Source organism: Pseudophryne corroboree, chromosome 8, assembly GCF_028390025.1.
Source record: "Pseudophryne corroboree isolate aPseCor3 chromosome 8, aPseCor3.hap2, whole genome shotgun sequence".
Taxonomy (NCBI): Eukaryota; Metazoa; Chordata; class Amphibia; order Anura; family Myobatrachidae; genus Pseudophryne; species Pseudophryne corroboree.
Window position 1 is genome coordinate 425,096,589 of NC_086451.1, and position 23,684 is coordinate 425,120,272.

General features: G+C 41.5%; 1 long non-coding RNA gene and 1 pseudogene across 1 annotated transcript in view; both read right to left on the reverse strand.

Annotated features, from left to right (window-relative positions):
- The window catches only part of LOC134949909 (vomeronasal type-2 receptor 26-like), a 1,108,520-nt pseudogene extending 1,087,092 nt beyond the window's left edge, over nt 1–21,428 (reverse strand).
- A 1,487-nt stretch (nt 21,429–22,915) lies between these two features.
- LOC134947903 (uncharacterized) overlaps nt 22,916–23,684 on the reverse strand; it is a 218,053-nt gene continuing 217,284 nt past the window's right edge. The window contains exon 4 of the long non-coding RNA XR_010182848.1: nt 22,916–23,166. This is a non-coding gene — a long non-coding RNA (uncharacterized LOC134947903). The remainder of the gene's footprint in view (nt 23,167–23,684) is intronic.

The window sequence follows — 23,684 nt, forward strand, 5'->3', positions numbered from 1 at the left end:
ATGAAACTCAAGCACAGGAAAAGTGTAATTGAACCCCTGGCGCGCTAATCTACTAGATGCATATTAAAATGATGAATGTACTGTGGATAGTACAAAAAAACAATATTTATTAAAAACACAGTCCCCAGCTGGGAATAGACAAAACACAAACAATAAAATGTACATGTGAAAGGAGGTAGTTTAAGAAAGGGAATACCAGTGTTTTCATAAAGTGCTAAAGTGCTCAAAGTCCTTTGTAAAAGCAGATGAAATCTCTCACCATAGTGTGCAGCCGCGGTGGGCTAGCTTTGTGAGAAGTGGCTATGGTCCCAGGCTGAATTGCCCAGCACCACCGCAGCGAGCGTATCAGCTTTATCACTGGTTCCCGAATCTCCTCCAATTCTTTCCTTTATCCAAATAACGCGTTTCGGTCTTTTATTGGCCTTTCTCAAAGTTGGATAAGGGATATCATCCATGCAGGCTTTTTATTTCCATGCTAATTGCCATATCATGAGCAGTGATCCGTTACACCTGCGATTTCCGGGATCGTCAACCGGAAATGACGTAGATGCGTTCCAAATGCCGGGCCGGAAGTCGTTTTTGCGTTCCATTGTCCATATGTGGGTGATGCATACCAGATGCCTCGCCAGATGTAATTTTTGCGTTCCAATGGTAGATCTAACATCCGTGTATAGTCCCCGGAAGTCATACGTTCCAGGTACCACACCGGATGTAGTTTTTACGTTCCATTTGTAAATCCGTGTGTATTCACCAAAAATGAGGTGAATGCGTTCCAGGTACCGGATGTTGTTTTTTTGCGTTCCAATGGTACTTCCGCAATGTTCTCTTCCAAAAATGTATGCAGGTCAGACATCATTATGGGTGCAGATCAGAATATATTTTCCTTCACTTGTATTTTCAATTGATAGAATTTTATAAAAAATTACCCCATCTCTACCAAACTGGGTGGTACTTCATTCCCAACCTGTCCATCCCTATTACCAAGATGGGGTAAACTTGATTTCATATTCATGTCCATGTAATCGATCCGCATACACAAGGGGGGGAGAGAGAGATGGAGGAAAAAATATAATAAATAAACAATGAATTTGTTCAACAATTAGACAATTGAATAAAAAATAGTTAAAAAATATTTAAAAAATATATATGAGAGAAATGTAATAGAGTGGGAGGAGTGAGACAATAAATAATCATAAAAGAATCATAAAAACCATTTCAACTCAAAGTCGACGTTGAGGCCATTTGGTCTGATGGAATTTAGCATGTATATCCACTTCATCTCACTTCTCGCCAATCTAGTTTCTATGTTATTGCTTTTCCAGTTAGATTTGATGTGTTGTATACCCAAGTACCTCTTTATTTGACGTTCACATTTACCATGAACAGTCTTAAAGTGTTCTGATAGAGGATGTGTGTCAAGACCTTTTCGGATATTGTACACATGCTCTGCCACTCTCACCTTAAGTGGTCTCGATGTTTTTCCAATGTAGATGTACCCACATCCACATTCCAGAAGGTAGATCACATTTTTCGAGTGGCATGTTATAAAGTCATTGATTTTAAATGACTTTCCTTTATATTCAAATTCAGTGGTTTTTCTTGAGATATCATTTTTTGTGGTGGACTTGCACATAATGCAAGACCCACAGCGGTGGAACCCTTTATTGCACGACCTCACTGTACTGCTTTCTTGTAGACTACTTCGTACCACATGATCTTTTATGGACTTGGCTTTTTTGTATATGAAAACAGGTCTGGGTGGGAGATAACTCCCCAGAATTGGATCATCTAATAAGATACGCCAGTTGTTTTTAATTATCTTCTCGATCTTTTTATAATTACCACCATACTGAGTGATAAAAGCCCACTGGTAGGGATTGTCCACGCTGGCCTTTGTCTCCTTTTCTTTCAAAAGATCTCTCCTGTCGATTGAATCGACCATATTCTTTGCTACTGTCAATGATGCTGGATCATACCCTTTCTCCAGGAACCTATTGGACATTTCATCCATTTGTAAATTTAGGACAACAGGGTCTGTGCAATTTCTCTTTAAGCGTTTGTACTGGCCCACCGGGATATTATTAAGCCATCTAAAATGATGTTCACTATTAATGTGCAAATATGCATTTGAGTCCGTTGGTTTGCGGTGCGTCTTAGTGCAAATGATTTGATCTTGAATGTATACCTTCAAATCTAAAAAGGCCAATTCTTCTTTGCTCTGACTGAATGTTAAGACAATGTTAAACTGGTTACTATTTAAAATCTCTTTAAAAGCTTCCAGAGACTCATCATCTCCATTCCAGATGCAAAAAATGTCGTCGATGAACCGCCACCAGCACACCAGGCCCGCTCCCCGCCCCCTCTCATGGTCTATGGTGAGACTTTCCCAATAGGCCATGTAGAGATTGGCGTAACTGGGAGCGAACCTGGTGCCCATGGCGGTTCCCTTGAGTTGAAGGTAGTAAGACCCGTCAAAGTAAAAATAATTGTTCCGAAGGATAAAATCAATAGCTTCCACTAAAAAGGATTTAGTTTCCTCCTTAAAATCGCTTTTGTTTAAAAAATATTCAATGGCGATTTTTCCTTTGTCCCAATCTATTATGGTATATAAAGTGCTTACATCTGCACTAATTAAGGTGCTGTTGGTATCCCAGGATATCTTCTCTAGTTTTCTCAATATATCTCCTGTATCCTTCAAATAAGCACTAGTAGTGACTACCATAATCTGTAGAAAGGAGTCTACCATTGCAGAGAGATTGGACGTTATACTGTTGGTCCCGGTAATTATCGGGCGACCTGGAGGATGATTTACATCCTTGTGTACCTTGGGTAGCACGTAGATGGTGGGAGTGGAGGGATCACTTACATTGATGAATTCCTGTTCACTTTCTGTGATTGCTCCACTATCCACTGCCCTTTGTGTTAATACATTGAGTTTTTCTACAATGGTTCTAAGGGGGTCTGATTTTAATTTTTTATACGTGTCCTGATCTCCAAGCTGTCTGTACACTTCCTTTAGGTAGTAGTCTTTAGTCATAACTACCACTCCTCCCCCCTTGTCAGCGGGTTTTATGACAATTTTGTCATTAGATTGTAATGACTCCATCGCCTGGAATTCCTTTTTGGTGAGGTTCTTTTTCTTTGATCGTGGGATGGCCCTCAACTCCTTGGATACAATTGAATTAAAGCAATTGATACTCCCCCCTTTTATGTGTTGCGGGTAGAAGCTTGACTTCTTCTTGAATTTTGATACCTCAGTTTTTTCTCCCTTGTCCGATGGTTCTTTACTTAAAAAGAATTTTTTGAGGGTGATCTTTCTGATATACTTTTGGAGATCAATAAAGAGGTCAAATGGATTGGGGTCGCTGGATGGGGCAAATTTAAGTCCCTTCAGGAGTACACTTTGTTCATGCGGGGTTAGGATGTGGCCACTAATATTGAATATTTTACTTTGGGTTTCAGTGGTACATACAGAATCTTCTGTTTGTGTATTTTCACTGTTAGCTGTAACTTGTTTCCTTTTGGTGGAATTTTTTGTGTTTTTTTTTAAAATGCCCCCTCTTTTGCCCCTCTTGGTGATTTTAATACGTATATTGGTCATTCCCTCCTCGGGGATCTTCGTCCCCTTTCTAAAAAATGACGACTATCCCTCAAAGTGGGTAATTTCTCTCGAGTTGCGTTTTCTTCAGTAAATCTCCCATCTCTATTGTTATAGTTCGAATTTACATTTCCCTTTTTTGTTGTATATTTTGGAGTTTGATGGTAGCCACTCCTCTCATCGAATCTATCATCCCTCCCTCTTAAATAAGAATTATGGGGGGGTCTATCAAACGTTTGCCTTCTATCCCAATTCTGATAATGGTTCCTTTGGGTTAAATCACTATTTCTATTAATCGGGGTGTTGTGAATGTTCCTTCTAGAACCCATAGTTTTACCCCTCCATACTGGAGTGGGAGCAATTTGTGGTCTCCCCTTCTGTGATTTGATATTTAATTTGGTGGATTCGGATAGGATTCCCTCTTTAGGTATATTGCAATCCCTCTGAAGTTTACGTTTTTTCCTATTTTTTAACTCCTTGGTATCTTTTTCCAATTTATGTAGTATTTCCTTCTCTCTCTCCTTTACTTCTTTCGACTCTATATAAGGATCAACTAGTGCTTTTAAGGATTCTATTTCCTCATTAGTCTCCATTAACGTTTTCTTTCTCTCCTTTATAATAAGTTCTATTAGAGATAGGCTGCAGTGTGTGAGTATTTTCTCCCACTCTTTAGAAAAACCCTCATTTTCGTTGGTAAATGAGCATTTTTTTGATATCAATAGACCTTTGGGTACTAATTGATTGTTCAAATAATGTTCAAGTGTGGTCACCTCCCACCACAGCCTATTTTCTTTGATCATATATTTTTCTAGTTTATTTAAAACAGAGGGAAGATCTTCATCCTCCAAACATACTTCGCTGCAGGACTCCTCTAGGAATCCCTTTGATAGATTCTTTCTAGTTTCTCTATATGTAAACATCCCTGCTGCTCGTCTTTACTGATACCGTGTGCTAACAATTGTTCAAATAGAAAGATATGGTATTTTCAAATGAGCGCAGTAAGTAGAATGGTGCTGCCCAGGTTCAAAAACAATGGAGGTACACACAAATCTCCAACATGAAACTCAAGCACAGGAAAAGTGTAATTGAACCCCTGGCGCGCTAATCTACTAGATGCATATTAAAATGATGAATGTACTGTGGATAGTACAAAAAAACAATATTTATTAAAAACACAGTCCCCAGCTGGGAATAGACAAAACACAAACAATAAAATGTACATGTGAAAGGAGGTAGTTTAAGAAAGGGAATACCAGTGTTTTCATAAAGTGCTAAAGTGCTCAAAGTCCTTTGTAAAAGCAGATGAAATCTCTCACCATAGTGTGCAGCCGCGGTGGGCTAGCTTTGTGAGAAGTGGCTATGGTCCCAGGCTGAATTGCCCAGCACCACCGCAGCGAGCGTATCAGCTTTATCACTGGTTCCCGAATCTCCTCCAATTCTTTCCTTTATCCAAATAACGCGTTTCGGTCTTTTATTGGCCTTTCTCAAAGTTGGATAAGGGATATCATCCATGCAGGCTTTTTATATCCATGCTAATTGCCATATCATGAGCAGTGATCCGTTACACCTGCGATTTCCGGGATCGTCAACCGGAAATGACGTAGATGCGTTCCAAATGCCGGGCCGGAAGTCGTTTTTGCGTTCCATTGTCCATATGTGGGTGATGCATACCAGATGCCTCGCCAGATGTAATTTTTGCGTTCCAATGGTAGATCTAACATCCGTGTATAGTCCCCGGAAGTCATACGTTCCAGGTACCACACCGGATGTAGTTTTTACGTTCCATTTGTAAATCCGTGTGTATTCACCAAAAATGAGGTGAATGCGTTCCAGGTACCGGATGTTGTTTTTTTGCGTTCCAATGGTACTTCCGCAATGTTCTCTTCCAAAAATGTATGCAGGTCAGACATCATTATGGGTGCAGATCAGAATATATTTTCCTTCACTTGTATTTTCAATTGATAGAATTTTATAAAAAATTACCCCATCTCTACCAAACTGGGTGGTACTTCATTCCCAACCTGTCCATCCCTATTACCAAGATGGTACCTGGAACGCATTCACCTCATTTTTGGTGAATACACACGGATTTACAAATGGAACGTAAAAACTACATCCGGTGTGGTACCTGGAACGTATGACTTCCGGGGACTATACACGGATGTTAGATCTACCATTGGAACGCAAAAATTACATCTGGCGAGGCATCTGGTATGCATCACCCACATATGGACAATGGAACACAAAAACGACTTCCGGCCCGGCATTTGGAACGCATCTACGTCATTTCCGGTTGACGATCCCGGAAATCGCAGGTGTAACGGATCACTGCTCATGATATGGCAATTAGCATGGAAATAAAAAGCCTGCATGGATGATATCCCTTATCCAACTTTGAGAAAGGCCAATAAAAGACCGAAACGCGTTATTTGGATAAAGGAAAGAATTGGAGGAGATTCGGGAACCAGTGATAAAGCTGATACGCTCGCTGCGGTGGTGCTGGGCAATTCAGCCTGGGACCATAGCCACTTCTCACAAAGCTAGCCCACCGCGGCTGCACACTATGGTGAGAGATTTCATCTGCTTTTACAAAGGACTTTGAGCACTTTAGCACTTTATGAAAACACTGGTATTCCCTTTCTTAAACTACCTCCTTTCACATGTACATTTTATTGTTTGTGTTTTGTCTATTCCCAGCTGGGGACTGTGTTTTTAATAAATATTGTTTTTTTGTACTATCCACAGTACATTCATCATTTTAATATGCATCTAGTAGATTAGCGCGCCAGGGGTTCAATTACACTTTTCCTGTGCTTGAGTTTCATGTTGGAGATTTGTGTGTACCTCCATTGTTTTTGAACCTGGGCAGCACCATTCTACTTACTGCGCTCATTTGAAAATACCATATCTTTCTATTTGAACAATTGTTAGCACACGGTATCAGTAAAGACGAGCAGCAGGGATGTTTACATATAGAGAAACTAGAAAGAATCTATCAAAGGGATTCCTAGAGGAGTCCTGCAGCGAAGTATGTTTGGAGGATGAAGATCTTCCCTCTGTTTTAAATAAACTAGAAAAATATATGATCAAAGAAAATAGGCTGTGGTGGGAGGTGACCACACTTGAACATTATTTGAACAATCAATTAGTACCCAAAGGTCTATTGATATCAAAAAAATGCTCATTTACCAACGAAAATGAGGGTTTTTCTAAAGAGTGGGAGAAAATACTCACACACTGCAGCCTATCTCTAATAGAACTTATTATAAAGGAGAGAAAGAAAACGTTAATGGAGACTAATGAGGAAATAGAATCCTTAAAAGCACTAGTTGATCCTTATATAGAGTCGAAAGAAGTAAAGGAGAGAGAGAAGGAAATACTACATAAATTGGAAAAAGATACCAAGGAGTTAAAAAATAGGAAAAAACGTAAACTTCAGAGGGATTGCAATATACCTAAAGAGGGAATCCTATCCGAATCCACCAAATTAAATATCAAATCACAGAAGGGGAGACCACAAATTGCTCCCACTCCAGTATGGAGGGGTAAAACTATGGGTTCTAGAAGGAACATTCACAACACCCCGATTAATAGAAATAGTGATTTAACCCAAAGGAACCATTATCAGAATTGGGATAGAAGGCAAACGTTTGATAGACCCCCCCATAATTCTTATTTAAGAGGGAGGGATGATAGATTCGATGAGAGGAGTGGCTACCATCAAACTCCAAAATATACAACAAAAAAGGGAAATGTAAATTCGAACTATAACAATAGAGATGGGAGATTTACTGAAGAAAACGCAACTCGAGAGAAATTACCCACTTTGAGGGATAGTCGTCATTTTTTAGAAAGGGGACGAAGATCCCCGAGGAGGGAATGACCAATATACGTATTAAAATCACCAAGAGGGGCAAAAGAGGGGGCATTTTAAAAAAAAACACAAAAAATTCCACCAAAAGGAAACAAGTTACAGCTAACAGTGAAAATACACAAACAGAAGATTCTGTATGTACCACTGAAACCCAAAGTAAAATATTCAATATTAGTGGCCACATCCTAACCCCGCATGAACAAAGTGTACTCCTGAAGGGACTTAAATTTGCCCCATCCAGCGACCCCAATCCATTTGACCTCTTTATTGATCTCCAAAAGTATATCAGAAAGATCACCCTCAAAAAATTCTTTTTAAGTAAAGAACCATCGGACAAGGGAGAAAAAACTGAGGTATCAAAATTCAAGAAGAAGTCAAGCTTCTACCCGCAACACATAAAAGGGGGGAGTATCAATTGCTTTAATTCAATTGTATCCAAGGAGTTGAGGGCCATCCCACGATCAAAGAAAAAGAACCTCACCAAAAAGGAATTCCAGGCGATGGAGTCATTACAATCTAATGACAAAATTGTCATAAAACCCGCTGACAAGGGGGGAGGAGTGGTAGTTATGACTAAAGACTACTACCTAAAGGAAGTGTACAGACAGCTTGGAGATCAGGACACGTATAAAAAATTAAAATCAGACCCCCTTAGAACCATTGTAGAAAAACTCAATGTATTAACACAAAGGGCAGTGGATAGTGGAGCAATCACAGAAAGTGAACAGGAATTCATCAATGTAAGTGATCCCTCCACTCCCACCATCTACGTGCTACCCAAGGTACACAAGGATGTAAATCATCCTCCAGGTCGCCCGATAATTACCGGGACCAACAGTATAACGTCCAATCTCTCTGCAATGGTAGACTCCTTTCTACAGATTATGGTAGTCACTACTAGTGCTTATTTGAAGGATACAGGAGATATATTGAGAAAACTAGAGAAGATATCCTGGGATACCAACAGCACCTTAATTAGTGCAGATGTAAGCACTTTATATACCATAATAGATTGGGACAAAGGAAAAATCGCCATTGAATATTTTTTAAACAAAAGCGATTTTAAGGAGGAAACTAAATCCTTTTTAGTGGAAGCTATTGATTTTATCCTTCGGAACAATTATTTTTACTTTGACGGGTCTTACTACCTTCAACTCAAGGGAACCGCCATGGGCACCAGGTTCGCTCCCAGTTACGCCAATCTCTACATGGCCTATTGGGAAAGTCTCACCATAGACCATGAGAGGGGGCGGGGAGCGGGCCTGGTGTGCTGGTGGCGGTTCATCGACGACATTTTTTGCATCTGGAATGGAGATGATGAGTCTCTGGAAGCTTTTAAAGAGATTTTAAATAGTAACCAGTTTAACATTGTCTTAACATTCAGTCAGAGCAAAGAAGAATTGGCCTTTTTAGATTTGAAGGTATACATTCAAGATCAAATCATTTGCACTAAGACGCACCGCAAACCAACGGACTCAAATGCATATTTGCACATTAATAGTGAACATCATTTTAGATGGCTTAATAATATCCCGGTGGGCCAGTACAAACGCTTAAAGAGAAATTGCACAGACCCTGTTGTCCTAAATTTACAAATGGATGAAATGTCCAATAGGTTCCTGGAGAAAGGGTATGATCCAGCATCATTGACAGTAGCAAAGAATATGGTCGATTCAATCGACAGGAGAGATCTTTTGAAAGAAAAGGAGACAAAGGCCAGCGTGGACAATCCCTACCAGTGGGCTTTTATCACTCAGTATGGTGGTAATTATAAAAAGATCGAGAAGATAATTAAAAACAACTGGCGTATCTTATTAGATGATCCAATTCTGGGGAGTTATCTCCCACCCAGACCTGTTTTCATATACAAAAAAGCCAAGTCCATAAAAGATCATGTGGTACGAAGTAGTCTACAAGAAAGCAGTACAGTGAGGTCGTGCAATAAAGGGTTCCACCGCTGTGGGTCTTGCATTATGTGCAAGTCCACCACAAAAAATGATATCTCAAGAAAAACCACTGAATTTGAATATAAAGGAAAGTCATTTAAAATCAATGACTTTATAACATGCCACTCGAAAAATGTGATCTACCTTCTGGAATGTGGATGTGGGTACATCTACATTGGAAAAACATCGAGACCACTTAAGGTGAGAGTGGCAGAGCATGTGTACAATATCCGAAAAGGTCTTGACACACATCCTCTATCAGAACACTTTAAGACTGTTCATGGTAAATGTGAACGTCAAATAAAGAGGTACTTGGGTATACAACACATCAAATCTAACTGGAAAAGCAATAACATAGAAACTAGATTGGCGAGAAGTGAGATGAAGTGGATATACATGCTAAATTCCATCAGACCAAATGGCCTCAACGTCGACTTTGAGTTGAAATGGTTTTTATGATTCTTTTATGATTATTTATTGTCTCACTCCTCCCACTCTATTACATTTCTCTCATATATATTTTTTAAATATTTTTTAACTATTTTTTATTCAATTGTCTAATTGTTGAACAAATTCATTGTTTATTTATTATATTTTTTCCTCCATCTCTCTCTCCCCCCCTTGTGTATGCGGATCGATTACATGGACATGAATATGAAATCAAGTTTACCCCATCTTGGTAATAGGGATGGACAGGTTGGGAATGAAGTACCACCCAGTTTGGTAGAGATGGGGTAATTTTTTATAAAATTCTATCAATTGAAAATACAAGTGAAGGAAAATATATTCTGATCTGCACCCATAATGATGTCTGACCTGCATACATTTTTGGAAGAGAACATTGCGGAAGTACCATTGGAACGCAAAAAAACAACATCCGGTACCTGGAACGCATTCACCTCATTTTTGGTGAATACACACGGATTTACAAATGGAACGTAAAAACTACATCCGGTGTGGTACCTGGAACGTATGACTTCCGGGGACTATACACGGATGTTAGATCTACCATTGGAACGCAAAAATTACATCTGGCGAGGCATCTGGTATGCATCACCCACATATGGACAATGGAACGCAAAAACGACTTCCGGCCCGGCATTTGGAACGCATCTACGTCATTTCCGGTTGACGATCCCGGAAATCGCAGGTGTAACGGATCACTGCTCATGATATGGCAATTAGCATGGAAATAAAAAGCCTGCATGGATGATATCCCTTATCCAACTTTGAGAAAGGCCAATAAAAGACCGAAACGCGTTATTTGGATAAAGGAAAGAATTGGAGGAGATTCGGGAACCAGTGATAAAGCTGATACGCTCGCTGCGGTGGTGCTGGGCAATTCAGCCTGGGACCATAGCCACTTCTCACAAAGCTAGCCCACCGCGGCTGCACACTATGGTGAGAGATTTCATCTGCTTTTACAAAGGACTTTGAGCACTTTAGCACTTTATGAAAACACTGGTATTCCCTTTCTTAAACTACCTCCTTTCACATGTACATTTTATTGTTTGTGTTTTGTCTATTCCCAGCTGGGGACTGTGTTTTTAATAAATATTGTTTTTTTGTACTATCCACAGTACATTCATCATTTTAATATGCATCTAGTAGATTAGCGCGCCAGGGGTTCAATTACACTTTTCCTGTGCTTGTATTTTAATCAGATAGACATATCTTTATTATAGCGGGTTGCACACTCCTAACAGATTCATGTAATTTTACTGCTGGTCAATACGTGCCGTTAATTAGGAATCAACGTGTCCCGCACCAAATGTGTGCTGTAGATAATCAAAGTACAATATTATCTGTGTCAATAAAGCTGTACCCCAATGATATTAATGGGTAAAAGCTGTGTTGAAAGGATTCCTATCTGGCACGTATCCCGGAGATCTCAATAGAGAGGCAGAGCGGCACGGCTGTGCAGGGTGTTCTAACCTGCAATGTCAGTAATAATATCTTATCAGTCCATTTGGTATTGTTCAATAGGCAAAACAAAATTGATTCATGTCTCACACCTGTGTTCTATTACAAATCCTAAAGGTTATTTATGGTCCGCTATTGCCTAGTCTAATCTGACCACTAAATTTACTGGTCTTCGTATCTGACTCTATATGCCATTAATGTAGTAGCTGATTTACTGGTCCTCGTATCTGACTCTCTATGCTCTCTATGACACTAGTGCAGTGGCTGCGCTAATCTGGCATTTACATACTCCCTCAAGGGGCACTGAGCGCACACAGCAGCAGGTAGTGAATTAATTGAAAGCTCTCTGAAAATATTACAACAAAGTCAACGACCACAACAGGAGGAAAAGTGGTGCTGCTAGAATGGAGTGGGCGTACTATGATCAGTGCAATTAAGTTTTTGGCAATTCTGCACTGGTTAATCCCATTACCATTTCATCGTCCAGTTGTGCATCCTCACGAAGCGCTACCCCGGAGAACAGCCAATCCATTCCACCAACGCCTGTACTGTGAGTAGTTCTTGTTCAGGAGGATAATCACGCTGATTATCATTTCAAATTTTAGCTCTGGATTTTTTTGTGAAAAAATTTTTTTTTTGGGTTTTTTAATATCTTATCTTTTGTGGTCGCCAAGTGTGGTGATTTTTTTGTATTACTTGGACTGTGTCTGGAATAAAACACTCGTTTTGGAAAGAAGGAACTTTGTCTCTATTTTGGCTTGGCATTGTGGAGAAAGAGTGTTTCCTTCTCTTTCTGATCCACCAGAGGGATACCGGTGAATCTGGGCAAAGAAACCTTTATAGGAGTTAATCATCTCTTACTGAGTGAGTTGGGGTACGCACCTGAGGAATCTTATTAATATAAACATACCGTTATATGAATGTTCCAGCTTGGCTCTGTGTAAGTTAGGGTACGCATTGAAATTGCCCTAGACGCTACCCTTACATTTGTATGGTACCCCATCTGGGGTGAGATTCAGGCACGCCTAATTACGAGGGGATTGGGAAGGAAAAGCAATAAAGATACCTTTATGAGAACCCACTTACCTGTTATTGTGTGAGTGGGGTACGCCCTTAAAACTCTCATTGTGTGGAATTTCGATTCTGACGGTTGAAAACGGTGTTACACATTTCTTCTCTTTTTTTCCTTTTTATTTCAATATGAACTGGGAGTTATTTTGAGAAGATTCGCCTGAATGAAAGAATCCATAGACCAACACCATTTGAAGAAGATTCCTCACGTTTATTGATAAGGGATGTGTTAAGTTTTATTATTATTTTTATTAAGTTTTTTATGCGCCCTGGCCATAGATGTATACCATTCCTTGTGTCTTCCATATATTGTTTTGGTAAAATCGGTGATTTTTACATAGGTATTCTATCAGTTGACGGGCTGCTGTGCGCCAAATTTGTAGACCCTCCCTACTCTTTTTTCCTCATTCCACCAACGCCACCTATGCTCTGTGATGACACCACTGAGATGAGCGACACCGATCCGATGGCTACTGTGTGGGTCCCAGTCACCAATACTATTGAGGTCGATGCCAGTGGAAGCAGCACAGGTACTCCGGCTGGGACACCGACTTCTGCACAGAGTAAGACCCCAAAGTTGCGTAGGAACAGGAAGTTGTTTTTGTTTTATTTTACACACACTTTAAAATTTTTGTTTTATTTAAAATACAGTATATAGTATGGGTCGTATTCCACAATGATGTTTTTCGCACTTGTTATTATTTTGAAATGCTGCGTTACACATTCAGTCCCTGACTATCATGTATTTCATCAATATCAGAAGGTCACATTAGCTGTTGCACCATTTATGAGTAATAACGACGGCTAACAACATCATAGGCCACACCTACATGCTAATAGCATGATTTATCCTTTAGAAAGAAAACATAGTGCATAGCATGCAGTGTTTGTACAATTGCGCACTCCCATAACTCACATATGATATCTTTGTCTTGACCAATACTCAAAATGTATATGTTGCAGTGTGAAGCTAGTGCACAGGAGGAAGAAGGCCTCAAGCACATACAGTATATGCTGACATCACTGCTATTTGATTTTTTTAAATTGTTGTTTTCCCTCCATTTCTAGTCTTTGACGTACCTGAATGGAAGAAAAAAACTTCAAAGATGGAGCAAGCTACGCGCATAATGACAAGAATTCTGGTCTATCACCTGCGAGATTCCGATGCTGAATTGCAGGCACAGGAGGATGCTAGGCTTTTTTGACAACGAGAAAGAATAACAAAATTAATTTCTCACGCAACTTGTGGGTATGCATGAACGCATTTCTAGGGAAAACAGAAAGTCACAGATGTCCTTTCTTAACGGTCTGGTGTCTAGATTACACAATCCGCAACCTCCACACCCTTATCCAGCAGATCCTCCTCACTATTCTGAGGGCTATTTTTCTAACAACCAGCATCATAGCAGAGGCATGCAGTTTATGGAAACAAACCCCGTAAATCCACCAAATGCTACTCCAAAATGCCCTGTGCATAATAGTCCAGATGGCACAGGGAATACTACTCACTACGGCGCAGTGCATAGTTATCTAGATGGCACAGGGAATATTTTTTCACACGGCCCTGCTCATAGCAGTCCACATGCCAATAAGCAGACCAGTCCTGATGGTACAGTGCATAGCAGTCCACAAAACTTTTTGACAAAAACAATAAAAACAAAACTTTTTTGCCACATATCCCTTGTGTCCTCTACTGTGTCATAGTAGTTAATTTAGCAGTGAGGGTAATGCGGAATTCCTCAGCACTGCCACTACTTATCTCCCCCTTGTAGGCTGCTTCTGTTGCTTCTACCGGAGTATCGCACAGTTCAGAGTCCTTAACATTTCACTCCGGTAAAAAGTGTTCCTTCTGTATCTCGCAAAAGTTATGGAGGATACAGCAAGCAGCAACCACATCCGGCACTAGGGTTATGGCATTGTCATTGCGCTTTAGTAGACACCGCCAGCACCCCTTCAGTCTCCCAAAGGCGTTCTCCACCACCATCCTGACCGAGCTGAGAGTGTGGGTGAAATGCACTTGTTCTGGAGAGAGTGGGAGATGCTGTGTGAAGCCCTTGATGAGCCAACACCTCAAAGGGTATGCCGCATCTCCAATAAGGTGCACCGGGATCTCCACCCCATCAACAAACTTTGATTTCTGTAATGGGAGAAAAAAATAATATATAGTATAGGTGGCATACATAATGTTCAGGAAAGTACAGGGAATAATTAGGAATACCAACAATCTAATCCTGACATAGGTGAGACAAGTATTCTAAACCCTCCCACCCATCCCCTACCACCTAACCCTCCCTCTCCGCAGCCTAAACCTACCCTCCATCCATCCATACCCACCTTCTGGGTCACAGCTGTGAGGATCCTCACTGCAAACCTTTCCCATATTCCATGGTGAAACAAAACGGTGTCAAACTTGCGTGCTTCCAGCTGTTGTGGAACTACACATTCCAGCATGTCCTGCCACAGATGCAGCACCCCCAAATAGAAAATTTGTGGCAGGGGCATGCTGGGAGGTTTAGTTCCACAGCAGCTATAGTTTAACTCCCCTGCTATACAACGTAAGAGTCCGGTCCTATACCATAATTGCAATCTATTGTATTATTATTCTGCTGTGAAAAATATAACCCATCAAAATAAATATATTTACCTCTCTAGGTAACAACCAGCCATGTTGGTTCTCATCTGCAATCTGGAACAATTTAGAGTTGCCAAGTACCCTGGAGTCGTGAGCAAGACCCTGCCAGCCAATGAAGACATCTGTGAAACTGAACAGTATACATATTAGCTGTGTTTAACAATACACATCATGGCATATGACTCACATTAAAACACACCATACTACTTACCAATAGTTATGGTCCTCTACAGCCTGCAGGATGATGGAGTGCCAGCCTTTTCAGCTGTAGTAATCGGCTGGGTTGTCTCTGGGGGCAATAATGGGTATGTGGCTCCCATCTATGGCTCCAGCACACTGGGAATATTTACGTTGCAGGAAACCTTTTATGGTATCATCCAGCTGTTCAACTTTTGGTAAGGAGATGAAGCGGTGGTAAAGGGTTTCCAGCAATGCCTGGGTCACTTCCCGCACTAGCACACACACCGTCGATATGCCAACACCGAACAAGCAGGAGATGGTGCGGTATTCCCCCGGGGTTGCATACCACCACAACACAATCACCAGTCTCCTGCATGGCTCGATGGTCTTGCGGTAGTTGGTGTTTCCCCTGGTGAGTGCTGGAGTGAGAAGTTCCAGCAGGTAGTAAAACGTACCATGCAACATCGGAAAGTGTGCCATCCACTGCTCTGGCTGATAAGCTTCCACGGTCACCCAGAAAGCTTGTCCATGCCTGCGGTCTCTGGTCCACAATGATTGATTAGTCACACTGGTAAATCTCAGGGTAGATGTAATGCTGCCCAAAATCAGGGCTCTCCTCCTGTGCAAATACCGGCGTTGAGTATCAGACCTCTCCACCAGAAATTGCTCCCTTCTCCTCTTGATATAAGGCTGTGCCAGGTAGCACAGTGCAAGCTGCTGCATCAGGCTCTCATTTGCTGTGTGAAACGTCAAAAAACATCAAGAACTCAGGGCTACTCAGCATTTACTCGTCAGCTATGGTTAATGCAATGCTGTGATCAATCACCACCCACTTTTCATGACCCCTTCTCTGTGTGCCATAAAAAGTAAATTTCTTATGACACACAAGTCTATTGCTGGGCTGACACGGGTTCTGTCTGAAAGGGGTCGACCCGGGAATAATCCTGGTTAAATGTGTTGTGTGAAAGGGGGTTAATAATAATAACCCAGGTTTTTCTCAGTTTCACAAAACCAGGAAAAAAATGGGATTTTGAGATTTTTCTGTCTAAAAGTTGTATAAGATTTGTTCTCCCAGCAAATCCCTGCTGTTTGGGATACTGTTAGTTTTTGAATTTAAGCTATTCCACAACTCTTTTAATAGTATTCTCATTACTTTCCCTACTACTGATGAAAGGTTTACTAGTCTGTAGGAACTCGCTTATTCCTTACTTCCACATTTATCTTTCTCATTTTACGTATATACTTGGAAAATGTTTTGCCCCATCTAACAACTGACTGGGCCATTTTCTCCTCAACTTCTGCCTTATCACGAATCATTAACACATCTCCTTATTTTTGCTAAGTCAGCTTTCCTAAAATCCAACACCTTTATTTTTGTGTGGCACAAGTTGGACACTGCTGTTATATTAAACCATACTGCTTGATGGTTACTGGATACTAGATTCGTACCCACATATATGTGATATCCTGTCACCATTTACGAGTATTAAATCTAACATTGCATTTTTGCGAGTGGGCTTCCTCACTAATTGTTTTGGGGATGCTCCCAGTAAGGAATTTAGAAATTTACAATTTCTAGTTGAATTTCCAAAAGACCCCTCCCAGTTTGCATCAGGTAGACTAAAGTCTCCCATGATTATAACCTCTCCTTTAAAAGACTGTAATAGCCTCAATATCTAAATATCTCTTGTCATTATGGGTTCAATATGTGTTCCCGATGGAACAGATACCGGTGCTGAGTATGCGGACAGCGGCATCCTATCCATTATAATCCCGGCAGCCCCCCATCCCTCACCTTTTCCATACCCTAACCCTCCCTTGTGGGTGCTAAACTCTAACCCTACCAGGTAGTGCCTAACCCTAACCTGCTGCCTAAACCTAACCCTCCCCACTAGATGCCTAACCCTAACCTCCCCATTTATGTTCCTATCCCTAACCCTCCCTCACCGGTCCCTAACCCTAACCATCCTGTGCCTGCACCCTACAGCTCACCCCCTTCTGCTTCCTAAACCTAAACCCCCCCTCCCATGGCAGGACGGAAGTGCGCCCCGCTGTGAGCACGTTCGGGATGCCGGCTGTCAGTATTTTAAAGCTGGCATTCCTTATGGCATCGGTATTCCGACCACCCGGATCCCGTTTGTCGGGAAGCTAATTGCTTCCCGTCATTATTGCAATTAGCTCTGGAACTTTGTCCCGTAAGCTCCTAGCAATTGCACACATACAGTAACTTTAAGAATTTTGTTTGTGCGTCTGCTATTTCTAGTCATGATCAAACGGGATGCAGTTAATTTGCCATCAGTCGGGATCCCAGGGGTCAGGATACTGATGCCGGAATCCGGATTGCCGACAGCCGGAATACTGGTGCACAGGGTCTATTCTCACTTGTGGGTGGCCACGACACCCATAGAGTGGGAATAGAACCTGTGGCGAGCATAGCGAGCCACCGAGTCCTCAGCGTGGCGAGCGTAGCAAGTCTGAAAGAGGCCTCATACCGCTCACACCGCTGCCAGCATCCCAGCCGCCGGTATATCATACTTATCCCGTTCAGACAGTACATAACAAAATGTAACATTTAAAGTTGAAATTACCTGTATGCTGATTGTCCAATTGTTTTTTTTTAATTAACTGCTGAGAGATCCCACTTGTCCTTTTACAACACGGCTGCAACCCTCAGAGAATACTACTCTGGTTATACACTCATATAATTATACTGCATAAGCCCCAATGATATGCTATCAGTCAAACAGAGCCATTGCAGTACAGAAATTATGTAGATACTGTTAAGTTCCCTTAACTTTCAGGAAAATACCAATACCCTTGTTGCACAATGAATCGGGCCTCTGCGGCCGCTACGTGTAAGCGCTAAACCCCTATCGTGTATGAATGCACGTTTGCGTAAGCACGCCGACACGTAGTAAGCACAATGTAGCTACTCTTGTGGCCGAATACACCTTAAACCCTTATTAGAAACAGAATGCAACACCAGTATTTGTATGTTATGTTGTGGTCCAAAGCAGCAACAAATGTTTACTTAAAAGGGGGATAACAGAGAAATACAACACTAATACAGAGAAGAAGCTACAACCAATGAATACATACATTTGTTCGCCTGCGCCACCCGATCCGGTCCTCAGTCAATCAGGATAGATGACCTTAAGAGAATGAGACTGGGACCGGCCAGGAGGCATGGCTTTTATACAATATTCCAAAGCATGAAACAATAGAAACTGTAAGCTCTTCATCCATAGGTCAAAGGGCAGGTCATTTACAGTACGAGAGGGGTCATAAGTTGGTTTGAACAGGTGGGCGATGCTTGGTCCAGGTATACTTGCAGGTATCCACCACTGGGTTCCCGCCGAATATCAGGAGTACAGTAAATACAGTGAGATATGACTATTGTATTTCTGCACATAAATATGCGCAGGAACATGTGATTATCTGCAAACTGCTATCGGAATGTGGCCCATAATTTACTGTACATGTGGATAACAAACACTATGTTCTGACCTATTTCTGTCCCCTCGCATCCTGTAAAGTTGAATACCTCCCTTGGTGTGCATTCTAAGTAAGTGTAAGTTGCTGGTGTGGTGCGTGTGAACTATGTGTAAATAATGCACTAAGTGAATAAAATATGGAATATGTCTTTGTGGCTTTTCTATGCGAATGCGTATGCTACCGTATTTACTCATACCACGCGCCAATACGCACAGCCCGCGAGCACATGTACGCTGCGTGCAAGTATGCGCACGCAAGGCAGAACACGTGCATGCACAGAGACCACTCTGAATTAGGTTTTTACGTGTAATGTGGGAGTGTAATATTTTTGACTTTGACAATCCTTACAGTTCTTGGCCAAGGTGACTTGCAAACCAGTAGCTGTAGATCTGTGGCTGGATAGTTGCAAAATGGCTAAGGCTGACAAATTAGGGCAAATGCAGTCTGTTCTAGAGTCCAGAGGAAAACTGCAGCATTGGATTGGAGATGTAAATAAGTGACAAATGGTAGGTGAGTGGGCCTAAGGCAGAGGTGGTAGCAAGTGATATTTTCCTAGTGTACGCAATGTCAATATTTACGGAGCTAAGTGATTACCATATGAAAGCGCATGTGTCATTCAAATGACGCACATTCCAAGTTGACTTAGCGATTGCGCTTGCAATGACGATTTCTTCCCAAAATGATTTGACAGTCCGGGGTAAATTTACTATCTTCCATGTTTGCCCTAGTTGGCAAACATGTTTGTATTTTTGAACTCAAAAATTTACTAAACAGAAATCATGGGTGTGTTTGGTAAACAGGAGTACAAAGCAAGGGGGAACATGAATATTCGATCGGTCAAACTCGGGCGGATTTTCCATAGACCTCACAAGATCACGGAATTTTACCAAGAATCATATTATCAAAAATGGGTGTGAATTATACAAACATGGATGTAAATGGAGGAAACTTGGACCAAAATAGTAGTTTGAAATAGACCACCTTTTGGACAGAGTGTTTGGAGAAGTATGCATGGGTTAGTGATATCGGTGCAGGCTTCTCTGCGTGAAACAGTAACAGGGTGTGTAAAAACGGAACTGTGAGGGGTCTTCCCTCCTAAGCATAATCAGCCCTATGCTCTTTGAGCTGTTCTTGGTTTTAAAAATAGAGGGGAGAATTTTACTGAGGTCCCCCTGTATTTAACCAGAACCGGGCTCTTGCACCAGTTCTGGTTCAAAAAATATGTGGTAAAAGAGCATAGGGGTCCCCCCATATTTTTTAAACAGCACCGGTCTCCACTAGCCAAGGAGGTAATGCCAAAGCCAAGGAGCATTTTTATACTGGTCATTGCAGAGGTAGCATTACCCCTAACTAGTCATCCCTTGCCAGGGTTCCCTGGGGGAGTGGGGACCATCCACAAATCACCCCCCCCCCCATCTCCAGTGCAACCAAGAGCCAGGGCTGAAGCCTGGGGCTATCCCCGGCATCCCTGTGCTCTGGATGCTGAGTTGATAGTCTGTAAACTGAGTGTAAAAATAAGATTTAATATTGTGTTTAACTGGTGGCACTACAGGTCCCAGCAAGCGTTGACCACCTGCTTGTACTTTTAAGAACCACAAGTGCCAGCATGCAGGGCATTGAAGGGCTCGCTGGTACCTGTAGTTCCACCAGTAAAATAAATATTACAATAAAACATACTGTAGATTGTATAACTTTAATAAAACAACCTTGAACACATACATACACACACACTCACACATACTCATACGTGCCTGTATGACCTCCCTACAATGCCTGGGCATGCTCCTGATGAGGTGGCGGATGGTCTACTGAGGGATCTCCTCCCAGACCTGGACTAAAGCATCCGCCAACTCCTGGACAGTATGTGGTGCGTTGGTGGATGGAGCGAGACATGATGTCCGAGATGTGCTCAATTGGATTCAGGTCTGGGCAACGGGCAGGCCAGTCCATAGCATCAATGCCTTCATCTTGCAGGAACTGCTGACACACTCCAGCCACATGAGGTCTAGCATTGTCTTGCATTAGGAGGAACCCAGGGCCAACCGCACCAGCAAATGGTCTCACAAGGGGTCTGAGGATCTCATCTCGGTACCTGGCGAGCACATGGAAGGCTGTGCGGCCCCCCAAAGAAATGCCACCCCACACCATTACTGACCCACTGCCAAACCGGTCATGCTGGAGGATGTTGCAGGCAGCAGAACGTTCTCCTTGGCGTCTCCAAACTCTGTCACATCTGTCACATGTGCTCAGTGATAAACTGTTTTCATCTGTGAAGAGCACAGGGCGCCAGTGGCGAATTTGCCAATCTTGGTGTTCTCTGGCAAATGTCAAATGTCCTGCACGGTGTTGGGCTGTAAGCACAACCCCCACCTGTGGACGTCTGGCCCTCATACCACCCTCATGGAGTCTGTTTCTGATCATTTGAGTAGACACATGCACATTTGTGGCTTGCTGGAGGTCATTTTGCAGGGCTCTAGCAGTGCTCCTCTTGTTCCTCCTTGCACAAAGGAGGAGGTAGCGTTCCTGCTGCTGGGTTGTTGCCCTCATATGGCCTCCTCCATGTCTCCTGATGTACTGGCCTGTCTCCTGGTAGTGCCTCCATGCTCTGGACACTACGCTGACAGACACAGCAAACCTTCTTGCCACAGCTCGCATTGATGTGCCATCCTGGATGAGCTGCACTTGTGTGGGTTGTAGACTCCGTCTCATGCTACCACTAGAGTGAAAGCACCACCAGCTTTCAAAAGTGACCAAAACATCAGCCAGAAAGCATAGGAGCTGAGAAGTGGTCTGTGGTCACCACCTTCAGAACAACTCCTTTATTGGGGGTGTCTTGCTAATTGCTTATCATTTCCACCTGTTGTCTATTCCATTTGCACAACAGCATGTGAAATTGATTGTTAATCAGTGTTGCTTCCTAAGTGGACAGTTTGATTTCACAGAAGTGTGATTGGCTTGGAGTTACATTGTGTTTAAGTGTTCCCTTTATTTTTTTGAGCAGTGTATATATATATACATATATAATTTTTTTTATAAAATAATTTAGAATAAGAATACATGTTTTTCATCTAATTCACTCATAAAACCCTACAATTTCTGAGCTTTTTTTTTGAAAACTAAATTGTCATCTTCATGGTCTTGAAGCTTACTTGAATAACGCAATTTGCTAGTAACTTAGACCATCTTTTTCATGTTACCAATATTTGCTACATTTCCTGAACAACACAATTTAATTTGAAATATATTTCAAAACAGTATGCCACAGAAATTCTCGGTATATGTAGCTATTTAAATAGATACATGTATCTTTATTTTCATATGAACAGTGATTAATGTTGAATAGGTTTATTTATGTTTTTATGTAATGGTTTTAGAGGTACAATTCTGATATTAAAACATTGTTGGTCATACAAGCCTGTTGTGTACTTTAATGGATAGCGAAACACTATTTACTTAAGAATTTAACCAGTGCAGTAAGTTTATAATACTTGTATAGCCCCCTGCCTGTGCAGCCTAGCTTCGTAGTCAGGAGCACCACCGCTATCTCACCCATCTCAAGTGACGTCACGTGGCCGCCTTGAAAATGGCCCGGATCCGTCCCTGTTTTTACCGCCACACCCCTGCAATGTTGCGTCGCAAACGCCTCTGCCTGTCAATCAGGCAGAGGTGTTCACATCACAGCTATGTGACCGCATTGCCCGCCCAGTGCAAAACGGGAACTGCATGTGGGCACTGGGCCTAGAATTGGCAAAATGCAATGGCATCACTGATGCGATCAATGCTGAATAAGGCCCAATATATATCATGGGAATAAATCATCTATGTACGGTATTAGTTATGATGAGTAGTAATTATTATCATCACTTATTTCAGAAGCAAACCACATAATGGAGAAGAACAATACATGGAAGGATTATTTAATTATAAAAAGTATCACTGACTTGCCAGAACTGCAGGCTCCTATTTTCCTGTTGGTTTTACTCATCTATCTTATTATTGTTATTCAAAATTCCTCACTTTTCCTTCTAATCTGCGCAGACCACAATCCGATGTATAATTTCTTATCACAATTATCCATCATGGACTTATGTTACAGTACAGTAACTATGCATACGACGCTGGTCATGTATGTTTCTGGAAATAAATATATTTCTATTGTAGGCTGTATTGCCCAAATGTATTTTTATTTATCTCTTCTATGCTGTGAGTTTATGTTGTTAACTGCCATGAGTTATGAACGATATATTTCCATTTGCTACCCACTACGGTATGTTACCATCATGAACAGCAAGATCTGTTCTCTCCTATCATCTGCATGTGGGGTCCTGGGATTCACAGAAGCCATTCCTGCTGTTTTTATAGTCTATCCATTGCTTTCAGGTCAATAAAATCAACCACTTCTTCTGTGATCTTCTTGCCATTATGAAGCTCTTTTGTCATGGTGCCTCTAGAATGGAACATTTGATATTTGTGCAGTCAGTGTTTGTTAGTTTCCTGGCATTAACCCTTACCATTATGTCTTATGTGTACATTATCCAAACCATTCTTCAGATCCATTACAGTAGTGGCAGACGTAAAGCCTTCTATACATGTCCCTCTCACATCACAGATGTGTCCCTGTTCTACGTGTCTCCTTTTTGTTTGTACATGAGACCCACCTCATTGTTCTTTTTAGACACTGATAAGATAGTCTCACTGATTATTACCACATTAACACCCATGTTAAATCCACTAGTCTACAGTTTCAAAAACAAAGACGTTATAAAGGCCTTTGGATGCCTCATTGTGAAAAACAAGAAGCATTTTGGGTGATATATCAGCAATTTTCCAACTTGGTTCATATGTCTTTGAAGCCTACACACATGAAGTCTTAAGAGCATTTACATTTGTTGAATGTGAATCGACTGTGTAGTTGCTCATAACGATTTATTGCCCATCACAGGTACATGTAAAGAAGGGGATAAT